We start from the raw sequence: 15100 nt of genomic DNA, 5'->3' as shown, positions 1-15100 counted from the left end.
TGCCATATACCATATACCAGTTATCACTACTCCATATACCTTTGAGACAGATACAGGTGTGCTTTTATTTTAAGTTTGTTTTATTAACCACATGTCATTTTTAATAAATTTAATACCTTTATAGTACACGTTTGCTCTTTTTGTACTTAACTACTGACACACAGCGCAGCCTCTCTTGTTGTTTCAGTCTACTCTCTCCATTCTTCACATAGTGGTCAAGGCAAGCGCAGTGTCTCAGCAGTTTATTATTTTATCTATACTATCGTTAGGCGCTGCACTAAGAGTGTTTTTTTACTGTCTAATTTGTGATTGCAATCAACGATACGTGGGCATGACGACTAGAAAGTTCAAAACCAGAATTTTGGAACACATGGGCTCCATTAGAAATGCAGCATCGGATTTGTCGAAGGGCAAAAAATTAACATCAGTAGCCAGACACTACCATGCATTACATCAAGGTTCACCCTGTGAAATGCGTGCCTTTGGTCTTGATAGAGTCCATTTAGGCATACGCGGGGGTGACCTCAGCAAAGAACTCATTAAGAAAGAAAGTGAGTGGACCTTTAGGTTAGGATGCCTCAAACCATCTGGTCTGAACGAATACATAAACTATAGTGTGTTCCTTTGAATCATTAGCTAACCCAGCAAAGTGTCCTTTACACTACCCTCACTCATATAATGTGTTCCTATAAATCTCCCTCTATTTACCCCCTCCCACAAAGCGCTCTTTTTATTTTATTTTTCCTTCCAATAATTTCAGATACAGTCCCTTTTATCCAGGTCACACCGATCTTCACTCCAGTTGTTATCCACACAAACAGTGTGAAATTCCATCTCCCTGTCATCACCTTACCTACATTTTCAATTCCACTCTTAAACGCTAATAACAACAATTGTTTCACAAATTCACCTGTTATGGTTCTCACCCAATTTTCACACTTTTGTTTTCACCTTTTGATTTCATGTTCACCCATTCCACCGGTAGCGCCGTAACTCCTGGTATCCACATCCCCACTAGGCTGCACCACTTATCATGCATTCCTTCTTAAATTTATAATTCTAACCAACTCACACATCCTCACCACATAGGTACCCCACACCAACATTACAATCAATTCCCCTTATGGGATACTCCAATCACATCCTTCCATCACCCCAGTCCCTCTATCACACACACTAGTCCTGTTTTCCTTTTTCCTCAACAGACACAACATCCAATTAGAATCCCCCCCATTCTCATTTTTAATTTTATTTTTAATTTTAACCTTTTCCAATTTTAATCACCTATCCCTTCAAGGGATACTTCAATAATTCTGCTTAACATTTCAGGATTATTCTTTTAACATCTCACAATTTTCTCAACGCCTCACATTCATCACTACACACATAATCTACAATTGACACGTATCATTTATCCGCACCTCAGCAGCATCACTTTTAACTAACTATTACCTCACCATCCCCAGTGTGATACTCAATATAAATCTAACCCATTGGTAATCATGTTAATTTAGGCAGGAACAACATCTTTTATTATTCTAGTTTCATCATTACACACATATAGTCCAGCCCTTTTCTTAATTGACACATGATTTCGTAACTCAAATTTCCTTTGTGATATTTAAACTTCCCCTGCATGATCTAACATAATTAAACCAAAATGTTTAACCATTCCCCCCCCCCCCTGCACATCATTATGCAACGTTGTCTTCAGCTTTTGATCTTACATGCAGTGGCAGACAATATATGATTAAGTTTTATTCCTTAAATAATACTCAGCAGGAATCCCTTTAATATGTTTGTTTAGTACAAGGCTTTGCGCATGATATGCCGTTAGGGAAGTGCTTTATTTAAGCCTTCCTTTTTATATGCAATTATCCGTTTTTTTATTCTCTCCTTTTTATTCTCTCCTTTTTATCAGTCAACATTTATCATTGTTTGATATTTCCCATTTTTACGTTTTATTGCCATCTACTAATAAAAAATTCTTTTCCCCACAATTGCCTTTTTTTCCATACTCGCTTTCGTGCAATGGACCGTGGATTGCAAGTGAAATCAGGACTGAACATATTGCATTTAGAAAACCAGTCACACCTGCGCAATAACCTGAACATGCACGACACCCCCCCATTCTGATTGGTTATCTGCGATCCTCCAGCAAGATAAAGCCCGCATGATGCCATTCCACGAACAGGAAGTGACCAAGCCCGGAGAACGGGCGAAACGCGTCTTCCGTACTCCACTGCCTGGGGTATAGCCGATTCCCGATTGTCTGAATTCTGCACAGCTCCGTTCATCCAGCCGCCAGATCCACGGACCGCCGCACACCGCCGAGACGTGATACCTGCTACCTAGCGCTCCATCCCAAATACAGAGACTTTATCTCCTACACGTATCCGATAGACTGCGTTACTCCGTGGACACATCACGGGAGACTGCCCGGCCCTGTGGACACATCGTGGTGCACAATTTCAGCACGCGCTGGACTCCACAGTTTACACTTTACTCTGCCTGCTACCAGTGATTGAATATTTTCTTCATCCCGGGTAATATCCGTGCAATTATATTATATTTCTCACTGGCATTAACTTCTATGTCCATTATATATATTGCCTCATAATATTGATTTACATTAAGTTTATCACAACAGTCCTTTTTGATTCTAAAATAGACTTGTTAATTTTAGGCTTTTGATATATAAACGGTTGATTATTTTATGATATATAACATTGTGTAGCGAACAGAGTAGCAGAGCCCTGGTCAGTTATAAAATCTGACATATTCATTCTTATATCGCTGAATCTCTTTTCTTTTCTTCTCTTCCCCCCTCTCCCTGTTTCCCAATATCCATTAGGAGAGACTGATTATAGTAGCATTGTCTGTTCCAGATATTTTAATCATGTTTTCTGTTTTGACATTATTGTAACAAGAACAGCAACCCACTTTATTTTGTTGCCATTAATCAGCTACCTTGTTACATCTCTCGATATAGGATATCCTATTGGGAGACACACGATATCAGTTTACCAGGATGTGTCTAATGATCTAAAATTACATCTTTGTTTCATGTACAATTAGCCTCCTTTGACATCTAGGATTATTACCATTATAAATACCTTATGCATCCATAATTTAAAGGTATATCCAATTACAGTCACTGTTTTGGAATATTTCATTGTACCGTGCCCTACTTTTCTATTTTCCCTGACTTTCCCTATTTTTCAGGACTCTCACCACTGATTCAGGGGTATTTATCCCTGTCTAACATTGGCAGCAGATCCCCTATTTTTCCTCTTCAATCTACATCTACCTTTCCCTTCCCCATTCGTGAACTCTCATCAGTGATTCCAGAGCATTAGATATTGAATATTCCTTCTACGTTCATACCACACTGGCAACGCCCGAATCCTTCCGATCTTGGAAGCTAAGCAGTGTTGGGCTGGGTTAGTACTCAAGTGGGTGACTCTTGAGGAATACTCAGTTCAGTAGAAGCATTTGGACGGATATGCTCAGCGTCTAACACTGACAGCAGATTCATCTTGCTCATTCAGCCTTCTTTATTGTCATCTATTCCTTTCTTAAGTCTCTCTCACAAGAGATACATTATCTACCTCAACTAGGCAGCAATTGACATGCATACCGATGTAGGACATATAGCGTGCTTCTCAGGCTTATATTTGAATATATAGCATTCTCAAGCCTATATTTGATAATAATCGGCATCTCTAAACCCAGGCAGCTTAGAACCATCATTCAGTATTTTTACTGCCAACATCTGTTCTATGTTCCCCTACCCTTCCCCCCATTTTTTCTTTCTTTCGATTGACAAAGTATCCTACTACTATTTTATTGTTGTTACAAATAAAAACTATGGCCCTCATTCCGAGTTGATCGGTCGCAAGGCGAATTTAGCAGAGGTACACACGCTAAGCCGCCGCCTACTGGGAGTGAATCTTAGCTTCTTAAAATTGCGACCGATGTATTCGCAATAATGCGATTACTTACTACTTAGCAGTTTCAGAGTAGCTCCAGACTTACTCTGCCTGTGCGATCAGTTCAGTGCTTGTCGTTCCTGGTTGACGTCACAAACACACCAAGCGTTCGCCCAGGCACTCCCACCGTTTCTCCAGCCACTCCTGCGTTTTTTCCGGAAACGGTAGCGTTTTCAGCCACACGCCCCTAAAACGCCGTGTTTCCGCCCAGTAACACCCATTTCCTGTCAATCACATTACGTTCGCCGGAGCGAAGAAAAAGCCGTGAGTAAAAAAACTTTCTTCATAGTAAAGTTACTTGGCGCAGTCGCAGTGCGAACTTTGCGCATGCGTACTAAGCGGATTTTCACTGCGATGCGATGAAAAAGAACGAGCGAACAACTCGGAATGAGGGCCTATATCTTTTAAACTTTCTCGTTTCTTTGAGACGGCTATACATACATACAAAAGAGTGCGCCCACAAAAGAGTCTTCCTTTCTCTCCTTATTTGTGACATGTGTGACTTTATTTGCATGCAATATATCATCAGCGATATGTCATGCAGCGACATATCACAGGCGATTTATCGCAATGAATTCACATGTACCATAAGATATATCTGATGGGCTGGATTAGGGTGCTAGGGGGGCTGGCTCAAAGGCATATTGTAACTAGCAGCAGCCATTAGCCCTGTGGACACTGCAGCTATAGAATATGTGATTGGCTGGATTGGGGCTAGGGGGGGTTGGCCAAATAGGCATATAAATAGCAGCAGCCATTTTAGCCATGTGCACACTGCTGTTCTGTGATTAGTGAGGCTGGTTTATACCTTCCGAGCGTTCCACATTGCTAGTGTGCTTTGCTTTGTTTGGTTTTTCTGAACAAAGTACTCTTTATCCTGTTCTGTGATGGATTCCTACAAGTATCAGCTTCTGTTAGCCTATGGCTATCTGAAGCTGAAACATGACAGGGATATGAAACGGAAGAGGCAGAGATCTGTTGGGAGCAAGGAGTGGCTGTTGAAGAGGGGGACTCTCTCTCACATGTCACTCCTGACCGAGATTAGAGAGAACAACCCCAAGGACTATCGGAACTACCTGCGAATGGATGATGCTACCTTCCAGGAGTTGCTGGGCCTTGTAACTCCCTACATCGAGAGGCAGGACACCAAGATGCAGAGGGCCATTACTACTGAGGAGAGGCTGACAGCTACGTTGAGGTTCCTGGCTTCCGGAGCGGTCGTTGGAGGACATGAAGTTTGGGACCCTCATCTCCCCCCAGGCTTTGGGTCATATAATCCCTGACACCTGCAAGGCCACTGTGAAGGTGCTGCAGGACCAGTATTAAAAGGTAAATAAAATACACACCACATCTGTTTAGTCACTTTTAAACTATTTATAGAAAAAAAGTGTTATTTTTATAACCAACTGTGCAAATTTATGCAATTATTTGCCAACATGGCACATAGAGCTTTATGCAATTAGTTGCCAACATGGCACATAAAAATGTAAAAAAACAGCATATCACAATTTGGAGATATATATATATATATATATATATATATATTGATATATATATATATATATATATATATATAGCTATTTTTATATATATATATATATATATATATATATATATATTGATATATATGTATATATATATAATGAAATGATTAAAAGGATTAAATAATAGTTTATTTTGCTTTTCATTCCCAATAAATATGGGGCGGTACTTTCACTCCTAAAATGGAGGGCTATATGGTGTTTTGGGCACAGATTGGAGATTGGGAGAATATACACATGCTGTAAAGTGCAGAAAGAATGGTCCCGGCCCCATTATTATGCACCTACAGCATGCGTGTATCCTACCCCAAAAAATCTTGGCCCAAAACACCATATAGCCTGTACTTCACCATATTTATTGGGAATTATAAGATGCCTACAAATCTTCAAACTGGGGCATGTCCTCCTCTGCCTCCAGCATAGCAGAGTATATGGCTGAGGAGCAGGTGGATGGGGGAGTAGGCTGTGGTTGGGTGGTCGGAATGAGATGGGGTTGGGTGGGAGGAAGAGTGAGAGGATAGCGGTCGAATAGTACGACATCATCATGGAATTTGGATTTTCAGGCTTTGTTCAGCATCTTCAAACTGAGATGCTGAATCTGCTCCGCTTGACCCGGGGGTAGGTTTCGTATTGCAGATGCCATAAATTCCTCAAATTTAGAGTAGTGGTCAGGAAAGGGGGTGGGGGGGCTGGGCAAGCCTTGACTTTATTTCCTCAAAAATTAGGTATTCTCCCTCCTGGGTGGTGTGTTTATTTATTTTTTTGCTTCTCTTCTGCTGGTGCGGTGGAGGAGCTGATGATGCAGAGGTATCAGGGGTAGCAGGTTTTTCAGGGGTAGGAACTTGGGGCTGGGATTCCTCCATATCCTGGAGGATGCTGTGGTCTGGGGTGGTGAGAATCTCCACACTTTCACTCTGTAGTAGATTTAAAAAAAAACACTGTTTAAATACATATTTGTATTTTTTTATTTCTATTTTTTTATAGTTCCCTGCAAGTACATCAGAATGGCAAGCCATGGCAGAGGAGTTTGCCACCACCTGGCATTTCCCCAACTGTGGGGGAGCGATAGATGGCAAGCACGTCTGCATCAACCCTCCTGCAAACAGCGGATACCTTTATTATAATTATAAAGGGTAATTCAGCATCGTGCTGATGGCAGTGGTGAATGCCAACTATGAATTTATCTTCATTGACGTTGTCAAAAACGGACGTGCATCAGATGGTGGTTCGCTGAAGAATACCACCTTCTACGAGCGGCTCACCACAAAGACCCTGAACTTTCCATCTAGGGAGCAAACCCAGCATGGCCTCAATTTTGTTTTTGTGGCTGATGAGGCATTTGCACTCCACGAGAACATTATGAAGCCATACCCTCAAAGGCACCTGACAAGGGAGAAGAGCATCTACAATTATAAGCCAGGCACGACGAATTGTACAGAACACTTTTGGCATCCTGTCTAGCCGCTTCCGCATATTCCTAATGGCTATCAATTTGCAGGTGGAGAAGATAGATTGGGTAGTGACTGCATGCGGTGTCCTGCATAACTATTTGTGCAGCAAAACCACCCAGCATAGGACACTACCCAGAGAAGCGCCAGGAGACCCAGACCCTGAACACTCAGACAAGAATTCACCATTTCCCTCTGTGAAACCACCTCCACTCCATTTTAGGGTGAGTCTACGGGGAAAACAGGTCAGGGACGAGTACCTGGCCTATTTTAACAGGGTAGGTGCAGTCGATTGGCAAGAGGTCCACATTTAATTAGTGTACTGTGTTGGACTGATGGTGGAACTTGGTAAAACTTAAAAACGTATTCAAAAAAATATACTTACAGATGCCGACAGAGATAGGTCACCGTCTTGAGGCTCTGGTGTGGCAGTCCGAGGGAGGGAGGTGAAACCTGTCCGGGTAGCCTCCTTGTCCAGGATAAACTCCAGCATGGGGTAATAACAGAGCGAGGTCTTGTAAATCTGGGAAGAACCTGCTCCAGACCTTTTAGAATGTTCCATTTTTTTTGTGTTCTTTGAGGAATACCGTATGCAGGTTCTGGATCTTTTTCTTGACCCATTCTTTGTCAGCACCGGACACAAAGGGCCTGCAGTACTCCACTAACTCCTCCAAGGCTGCATTCCGTCGCACTTTATCAGACTAGCCCTTGGCTTTGATCTTCCATAAACACTCCAATCCACGGTACATTTCTAGTAGGCCGGTGATGAAGTCAGTGTCTAAATCTAGAGACATATCTATAATGAAAAAAGTGGTGCACAATCTGTTATATTTTGTGTTTTACAAATGGTTTTACTTAAGGTATATGGTTATATGGTTAAATGTTTATATGGTTAAATGGTTATATGTTTAAATGTTTATATGGTAAAATGTTTTTTTGGTTAAATGGTGTTTAAATCTGTATAATATATGTTTTTTAATTAAAAATGTTTTTTGAAAATACTTTCCACATTACACAAACCTCAATGGTACAGCATTGGGGTACAGTGGCAGTGAAAAAACACTGCCATTTTGGGGGTTAAAATCACTTTGGGCACACAGAAACACATGGTACACCATTGGGGTACAATGGCGGTGAAAATACTTGGCCATTTGGGGGTTAAAATCACTTTGGGCACACAGAAACACAAGGAGCAGCATGGGAGTACAGTGGCGGTGAAAACACATGGCTTTAGGGGGTAAAAATGACTTTGGGCACACACAAATAAATAAAATGTGAACAATAATTTATAATACATTGGTGGTCAGTGTTATTAAATTGGTGCTCAATGTGATTACATTGGTGGACAGTGTGAAAGGTGGACAGTGATTGGTGGTCAGTGTGGAAATACATACTTGGGCCAATAAAATATCTGATTTGATTGGATTTATCTGATGAGCTCTCCTGCTGTGTCGCTGCTGCTGCCACTGATGGGAGTGTCCTAAGAATGCCAGTCAAACTTCCTATGACATATTGCAGGTGATATATCACAGGCACAAAAAAACACCTTTTTCCATATGATTTCAGGCGATCATGATATATCACGAGTGCAGCACTAGCGACCTAAGGGATCTGATCTGATACTCATGGGAACGCGCATTGGATCAGATCAGAAACACCTCCAAATGCCCGATTTCACCAAATATATCGGCGCGAATGCCCTAAATTGGCTGAAATCGGGTATTATTGCTCTAGTGTATGGGGCCCTTTACATGCCTCACCTTTCCTAGTTCCTGAATAAAGAACAAACAGATGTTTCATCTTTCTATAGTTTTTAACTCTTTCCATATAAATGGATATAACTCGTACCAAATCCAAAGTATGTAATTTCTTCTCTTCTTCAGTACTTGGTTGCTGAAAAAATGAAGACAATACGATTTCTTGACTCAAATGGCATGTCGAAACCACCTTTGTCAGGAATTCTGGATTTGTTCTTAGCACTATCCTATCAGGAAATATATTCAAATAAGGCTCTTCCGCCCATAACGCCTGAAGTTCACAAACCCTTCGTGCAGAAGTAATGGCCGTTAGAAACACTACTTTCCATGTTAACCATTTCAAAGATACTTCTTGCAGTGGTTCAAACAGTGGCAACATTAAAGCATTCAGAACCAAGTTCTAATCCGAAGGCACTAGGATTGATCTGATCCGTGGCCTTATCCTCTTTATTGCCTGACAAAATCTCTTCACCAGCTCTTCTTTTGCCAATTTTCTATCTAGTAACACACTTAGTGCGGAATTTGCACCTTGATAGTGGACACAGCAAGACCCTTATTGAATCCATTATGCAGAAATTGTAAAACGTGAGAAATCACAGCCTTTAAGACGTCAAATTTAGACTCCGCCCAGGAAATGAAAGTTTTCCTGGGTGGAGTCTAAATTTGATTTAGATATAATAGATTTCCAACTAAATTCTTTTCCTTGCTTGTAGAAGAAGAGAGGTTAAAGCAATGTGTTTGTTGAAAAGGAACAACAAGAAAAGTAGATTGCTTTTTGGAGCACTCTTTTTAACAAAAATTAATATATACATATGATTATGATATGATTATTATAATTAAAACGTAACCTTTAATTATTCTTCCATAAAATAAATGGGGTACTTCAAGTGGCAAAACCTATGTGTATATGCCACTTAGTAAGTGCATAAATTCTGTTGCACTCCCTGTAAGTTATAAATATCTGTGTCTTAAATTAGACCAATAATTTATACTATACATGGTGAATATATCAATTAACCTATTTAAGCTAATTAAAGTGATAGCAAACAATTAATTATTTATTGACAAAAACTTGTTCACAAATTAAACAATTAATTAATAACAAAAAAGTATCATTCATAAGTTTCAATATTTGATCGTAGCCAGTAATGAATAATTGATATAATTATCAGTAAAACATTTAGATAAGTAAGAATGGCACAGCTGAAATACAATAAAAGGATCCATAGCAAATACTCCACTTCTCCCCAGGGGCCACCCTCTTCCAGCATGCCTGCAGGAGACATATTTGCCAGGCAAATAAGGTAAGCCCTGTAGAATAAAATAACAAACTTCTACACTGTCACTGCCTAGGAAACAGGAAAAAAGAATAGGGGGGAAGGGGAGGAGTGTGAAAAAACTACCTGCCTAAAAATGGGGGAATGGGATACAATTCCAGAGTAATGGCTGCCATGAAGTAGTGTGGAAGAAAATGGCTTTTATTAACAGCATATGCTTGAAGAAAATCACAAAGGATATCTCTACCAGTAAAAACTGTCCTTTGCGACAGAAGGACTTCCCTGGTTTAGGACCCATGAAACACGCGCCGTGGCAGAGCTGGGAGGGATCCATAGGCTTCATTGGGCAGCACCATCTATGGCATTGCCAACCTCATCTTAGCTTCATAATGTATCACATTCCAGGGTTTGGTGCATATGCGGTAAGAGGCCAAACTTCCAAAAACTGCATTTTTCGTAGGTTTGGCTGCAAAATATGCATCGCTGTGTGTTTTATGGTATCCGGTCTTTAGGTCGACCAATATTGGTTGACATGCATTAGGTCGACATGGTCTATAGGTCGACGTGGTCACTAGGGCGACATGGCAAATGTCGACACATGAAAAGTTCGACATGAGTTTTTCACTTTTTTAAAAAATGTTGAACTTTTTCATACTTTACGATCCACGTGGACTACGATTGGGAATAGTAACCTTGCCCAAAGTTCACTCACGATGCGAGGGGATACGGTGCACTAACTGGGGTTCCCAGTCACTTTATGAAGAAAACAACACCCAAAAAAAAAAAAATCATATAGACCTTTTTCAATGTCGACCTTGTTCATGTCAACCTATTGACCATGTCAACCTATTTCAATTGTCGACCTAGTCCCTGTCGACCAATAGGGGTCAACCTAGTTAATGTCGACCCTAAGATCCACACCTGTGTTTTACCTAGGTCCTCCTACTCCATCTTGCCTTTGATGTATTTTTTATAGAGATGAGCGGGTTCGGTTCTCTGAGATCCGAACCCCCCGAACTTCACCTATTTTACATGGTTCCGAGGCAGCCTTGGATCTTCCCGCCTTGCTGGGTTAAACCGAACGCGCCCGAACATCATCATCCCGCTGTCGGATTCTCGCGAGATTCGTATTCTATATAAAGAGCCGCGCGTCACCGCCATTTTCACTCGTGCTTTGGAGATTGAACGGAGAGGACGTGGCTGCGTTCTCTCCCTGAAAAGCTCCGCAATCTGTGATCAGTGTGCTGCAAATATCTGTGCTCAGTGTGCTGCAAAGTTCTGTGCTCAGTGTGTTGAAAATATCTACGTTCTCTGCCTGAAAACGCTCCATATCTGCTCAGTGTGCTGCAAATATCTGTGCTCAGTGTGCTGCATTGTGGAGACTGGGGACCACCAGTATATAATTATAGTAGTACAGTACAGTAGGCCATTGCTGTATCTTGCAGCTCTGTGTCAAGTATACACTCTCTGTGCTGCATTATTGTGACCAGTATATAGTAGGACAGTGCAGCATTTTGGTGACCAGCAGTATACATATAGTACAGTACGGTAGGCCATTGCTGTATCTTGCAGCTCTGTGTCAAGTATACAATCTCTGTGCTGCATTATTGTGAGCAGTATATAGTAGGACAGTGCAGCATTTTGGTGACCAGCAGTATACATATATAGTACAGTACAGTTGGCCATTGCTGTATCTTGCAGCTCTGTGTCAAGTATACTAACCATATCTGTGCTGCATTATTGTGAGCAGCATATAGTAGGACAGTGCAACATTTTGGTGACCAGCAGTATACATATATAGTACAGTACAGTAGGCTATTGCTGTATCTTGCAGCTCTGTGTCAAGTATACTATCTCTGTGCTGCATTATTGTGAGCAGTATATAGTAGGACAGTGCAGCATTTTGGTGACCAGCAGTATACATATATAGTACAGTACAGTAGGCCATTGCTGTATCTTGCAGCTTTGAGTCAAGTATACTATCTCTGTGCTGCATTATTGTGAGCAGTATATAGTAGGACAGTGCAGCATTTTGGTAATCAGCAGTATACATATAGTACAGTACAGTAGGCCAATGCCTTTTTCTTGCAGCTCTGTGTCAAGTATACTATCCATATCTGTGCTGCATTATTGTGAGCAGTATATAGTGTAAATGCTGATTTACATACAGGACTAAAAGCAACACTTTAAAAAGACATTTCATACACTTTAAATGGAGCCGCTGCGGCCGCTATACTTAATCCTCAACCTACGTACTTATTACACCATTAGCGTACAGAGTCCCATACCGTGTACGGACTTTGCGTATAAATGCAGCGCTGGCTGTACAAAGTACGCTCAGCGCGTACACACCCAAAGATACACCGTGAACCCTTAGCAGCTATGCATGCGATAGTAATACACTTTAAACCTTAGCAGGGAAAGGAAAACACGACATCAGATTGTATTTAAAATGCCGGGTTCCGACACCACAACATATTATTACTGAAAGGGGGTTACAATAACAAAGCAATACAATTCAAAGAATAATGGCTACAGTCAATGGTACATACTTGTTTGGTTTTCGCCGCGCTACCCAGTCTGGTCCTCGGTCATCTAGATAGATAACTTTTAGAGTCTTGTGTGACCATGCCTGCAGCTGGCTCCTTTTATACAATCTTCCAAAACTTAACACAATGGATACTGTAATCTCTTTGTCCATTGGACACAGGGATGGTCATTTACAGTACAGGAGAGGTCATAGGTTGGTTTGAATAGGTGGGCGATGTCTGTTCCAGATGCACTTGTGGGTGGTCTCCTCTGGGTACCCCGCCGCATACATAATGTACAGTAAATACAGTTTATATCTATATTCTGCTCCTGCACATAACTATTCGCAGGAACGTGCGATCTTTTGCAAACCAACACCGCAATATTACCCTTAAAATACGCTACAGCTGGATACCAAACACCACCTTATAACCTTGTTCTGTCCCCTCCTATCCTGTAAAGGTGAATCCATTTGTTCTGATACCACTTAAACTGTTGTAACTTGCTGGTGTGGTGCAGGGAGACATTGTGCACTATTTGGATTAATTATGTAATGTGTTTTGATAGCTTTTCCATGCGTCCACAAACTCTACCGTAAATACTCATACCACGTGGTAATGCGCAGGACCGCGGGAGCGACCATACGCAAACTGCGAATATGCGCACGCACGGCAGAACAAGTACACGCACGGAGACAATCTGTGTGTAGTTTGTACGTGATGTGTGTACTGCAATATTTTTCGACTTTGACAGTCCACCCTTTGGCAGTCACCAATAACTGCCACTATCTAATCAATAAACAGAAAAATATCTATACAATATCTACAGAAGCTTGGATGGTCAGGGGAGAGTTGTAAGTGGGAAATATATGAACTAGTGGGATAGTAAAAAGCATGTATGTATGAGTCCATGTCTGGGGGGCATGTATCATTGTGCCGTATATGTTATACATAAGATTCGAGGTATTGCGAAGTATACATTAAATCCTTCTCATCCCGTATTAAGAGTCTGTAAATGGGCCAACAAACACTACCGAGCTCTTTTCGGCTTCTTGTTCCAACAAATGGGGTGCACATTTAGTTGATGATACATGAATGGGGAAACATATGTGAGTGCTAGTATATGTGGATATCACCTGTCGACTATGTGTGCCATTAGCTGGAGGTTGCAGAGATGAAGATAAGACACATATATAAAAATACATTCACATAAACATTTTAGGTAGGACTGACGTCTTTTCCGGATGGATGTATCTGGGCAGAGGGGGAGACAAAGAAAAACGGGTGAAAGAAACAGGCCATGAAATTCATTTGCAATCCTTATCATAACACTGTCTCTATGGATGGGTCATAAATTAAATCTGCTGCTACAACAGTGCCCTCGCTCCTTAGACTCATCAAATTTGTGCCGTGCTTGCGCCACATTAAAATTTGAACACATCTAAATATCGAACCAATAATTATGATGACTCCCAGGATACAAAGGAGAAACTTCCCTACACTCATAATGACATTTTGAGCCCACTCTCCTAAACCTGAGAACCATTTGCGTGGGTTCAACCATGAGACCCATCCGGTCAGTTCATTACTCACAGTCGCTAAGGTAAGGTTGTGCTTCCTCCTGAACTCACACTTCAACTGCAAGATATCATCCATCTTTTGATCGATGATCTCCGTTGGGTCGTCAGTGCTGTTTGTAATATAAGTACAGCACTTCACACCATATTGAGTTGCCAGAGTAACACAGTACCCACCTGTCACGGCTGTGACATAATTAAGGACCATCCTGTGCTGAATCAGTTCCTTCTTGTAAGCTTGTAACTCCCTTCCCGTATACCTGAAGGTGTCATCATACAGCTCAGTGATATTATCTATCAAGTTCGCTAGCGCATGGATATACCTATAATTTATAGTTCCTCTGGCAGTACGGGTAATGTCTAAAGCGAGAAGGAACTGAATCCCGGTGGATTCGTGGATCAAATCAGAGACTGAGTGCTCTGCCCTGTCTATGAGGTGTCTCTTGATGGTGTGTTCATAGTGAGTATGAGTATAAGGAGCCTGAGCAGTGCGGTGAACATCTTTCATTTTATCATGGGTTATGGTCATGACCTCTGGTAGTACTCTCCCAATATAACACAATCCCTCAGAGCTCGGGGCAAGCCACTTGTACGCCTTCCTCCCACATATGAAATAGGCATCATCTGGGAGAACATAGGGGACAAAATATAACATCACCATATTACAAATTTTCCAAGTAAAGAAACCAATCTCTAGTTCTCCCATCTGCTCAGTACAAGTATCGGGCTGGATGATATGAGCACAATACCCTGATGATACTTTTCCAACCCACATGGTCTTGCTTCCACGAGTATACCTATACCGAAAATACCTCCCACTGTTGGCTATTTGGCGTACAATTTCAGAGTCTATGGGTATCTTATCAGCTCTGTGTGAAAAGATCATTGTCTGGTTATTCCACGTCACTTCCCAATTTCCCGGTTTCGGTAATTGGAAATATTAGAACACAATAAGGACCTGTCTACATGATACTGGTGGA

At 41.3% G+C, this 15100-nt stretch overlaps 1 protein-coding gene and 1 pseudogene across 1 annotated transcript in view; both read left to right on the top strand.

Moving 5' to 3' along the window:
• LOC134929602 (sodium-dependent neutral amino acid transporter B(0)AT3-like) overlaps positions 1-15100 on the top strand; it is a 484872-nt gene that overhangs the window by 79119 nt on the left and 390653 nt on the right. The window lies entirely within an intron of this gene.
• LOC134930601 (5S ribosomal RNA) lies at positions 3374-3492 on the top strand (annotated as a pseudogene).

Source organism: Pseudophryne corroboree, chromosome 5 (assembly GCF_028390025.1).
Source record: "Pseudophryne corroboree isolate aPseCor3 chromosome 5, aPseCor3.hap2, whole genome shotgun sequence".
Classification (NCBI taxonomy): domain Eukaryota; kingdom Metazoa; phylum Chordata; class Amphibia; order Anura; family Myobatrachidae; genus Pseudophryne; species Pseudophryne corroboree.
This window is presented reverse-complemented; position numbering and strand designations above follow the sequence as displayed.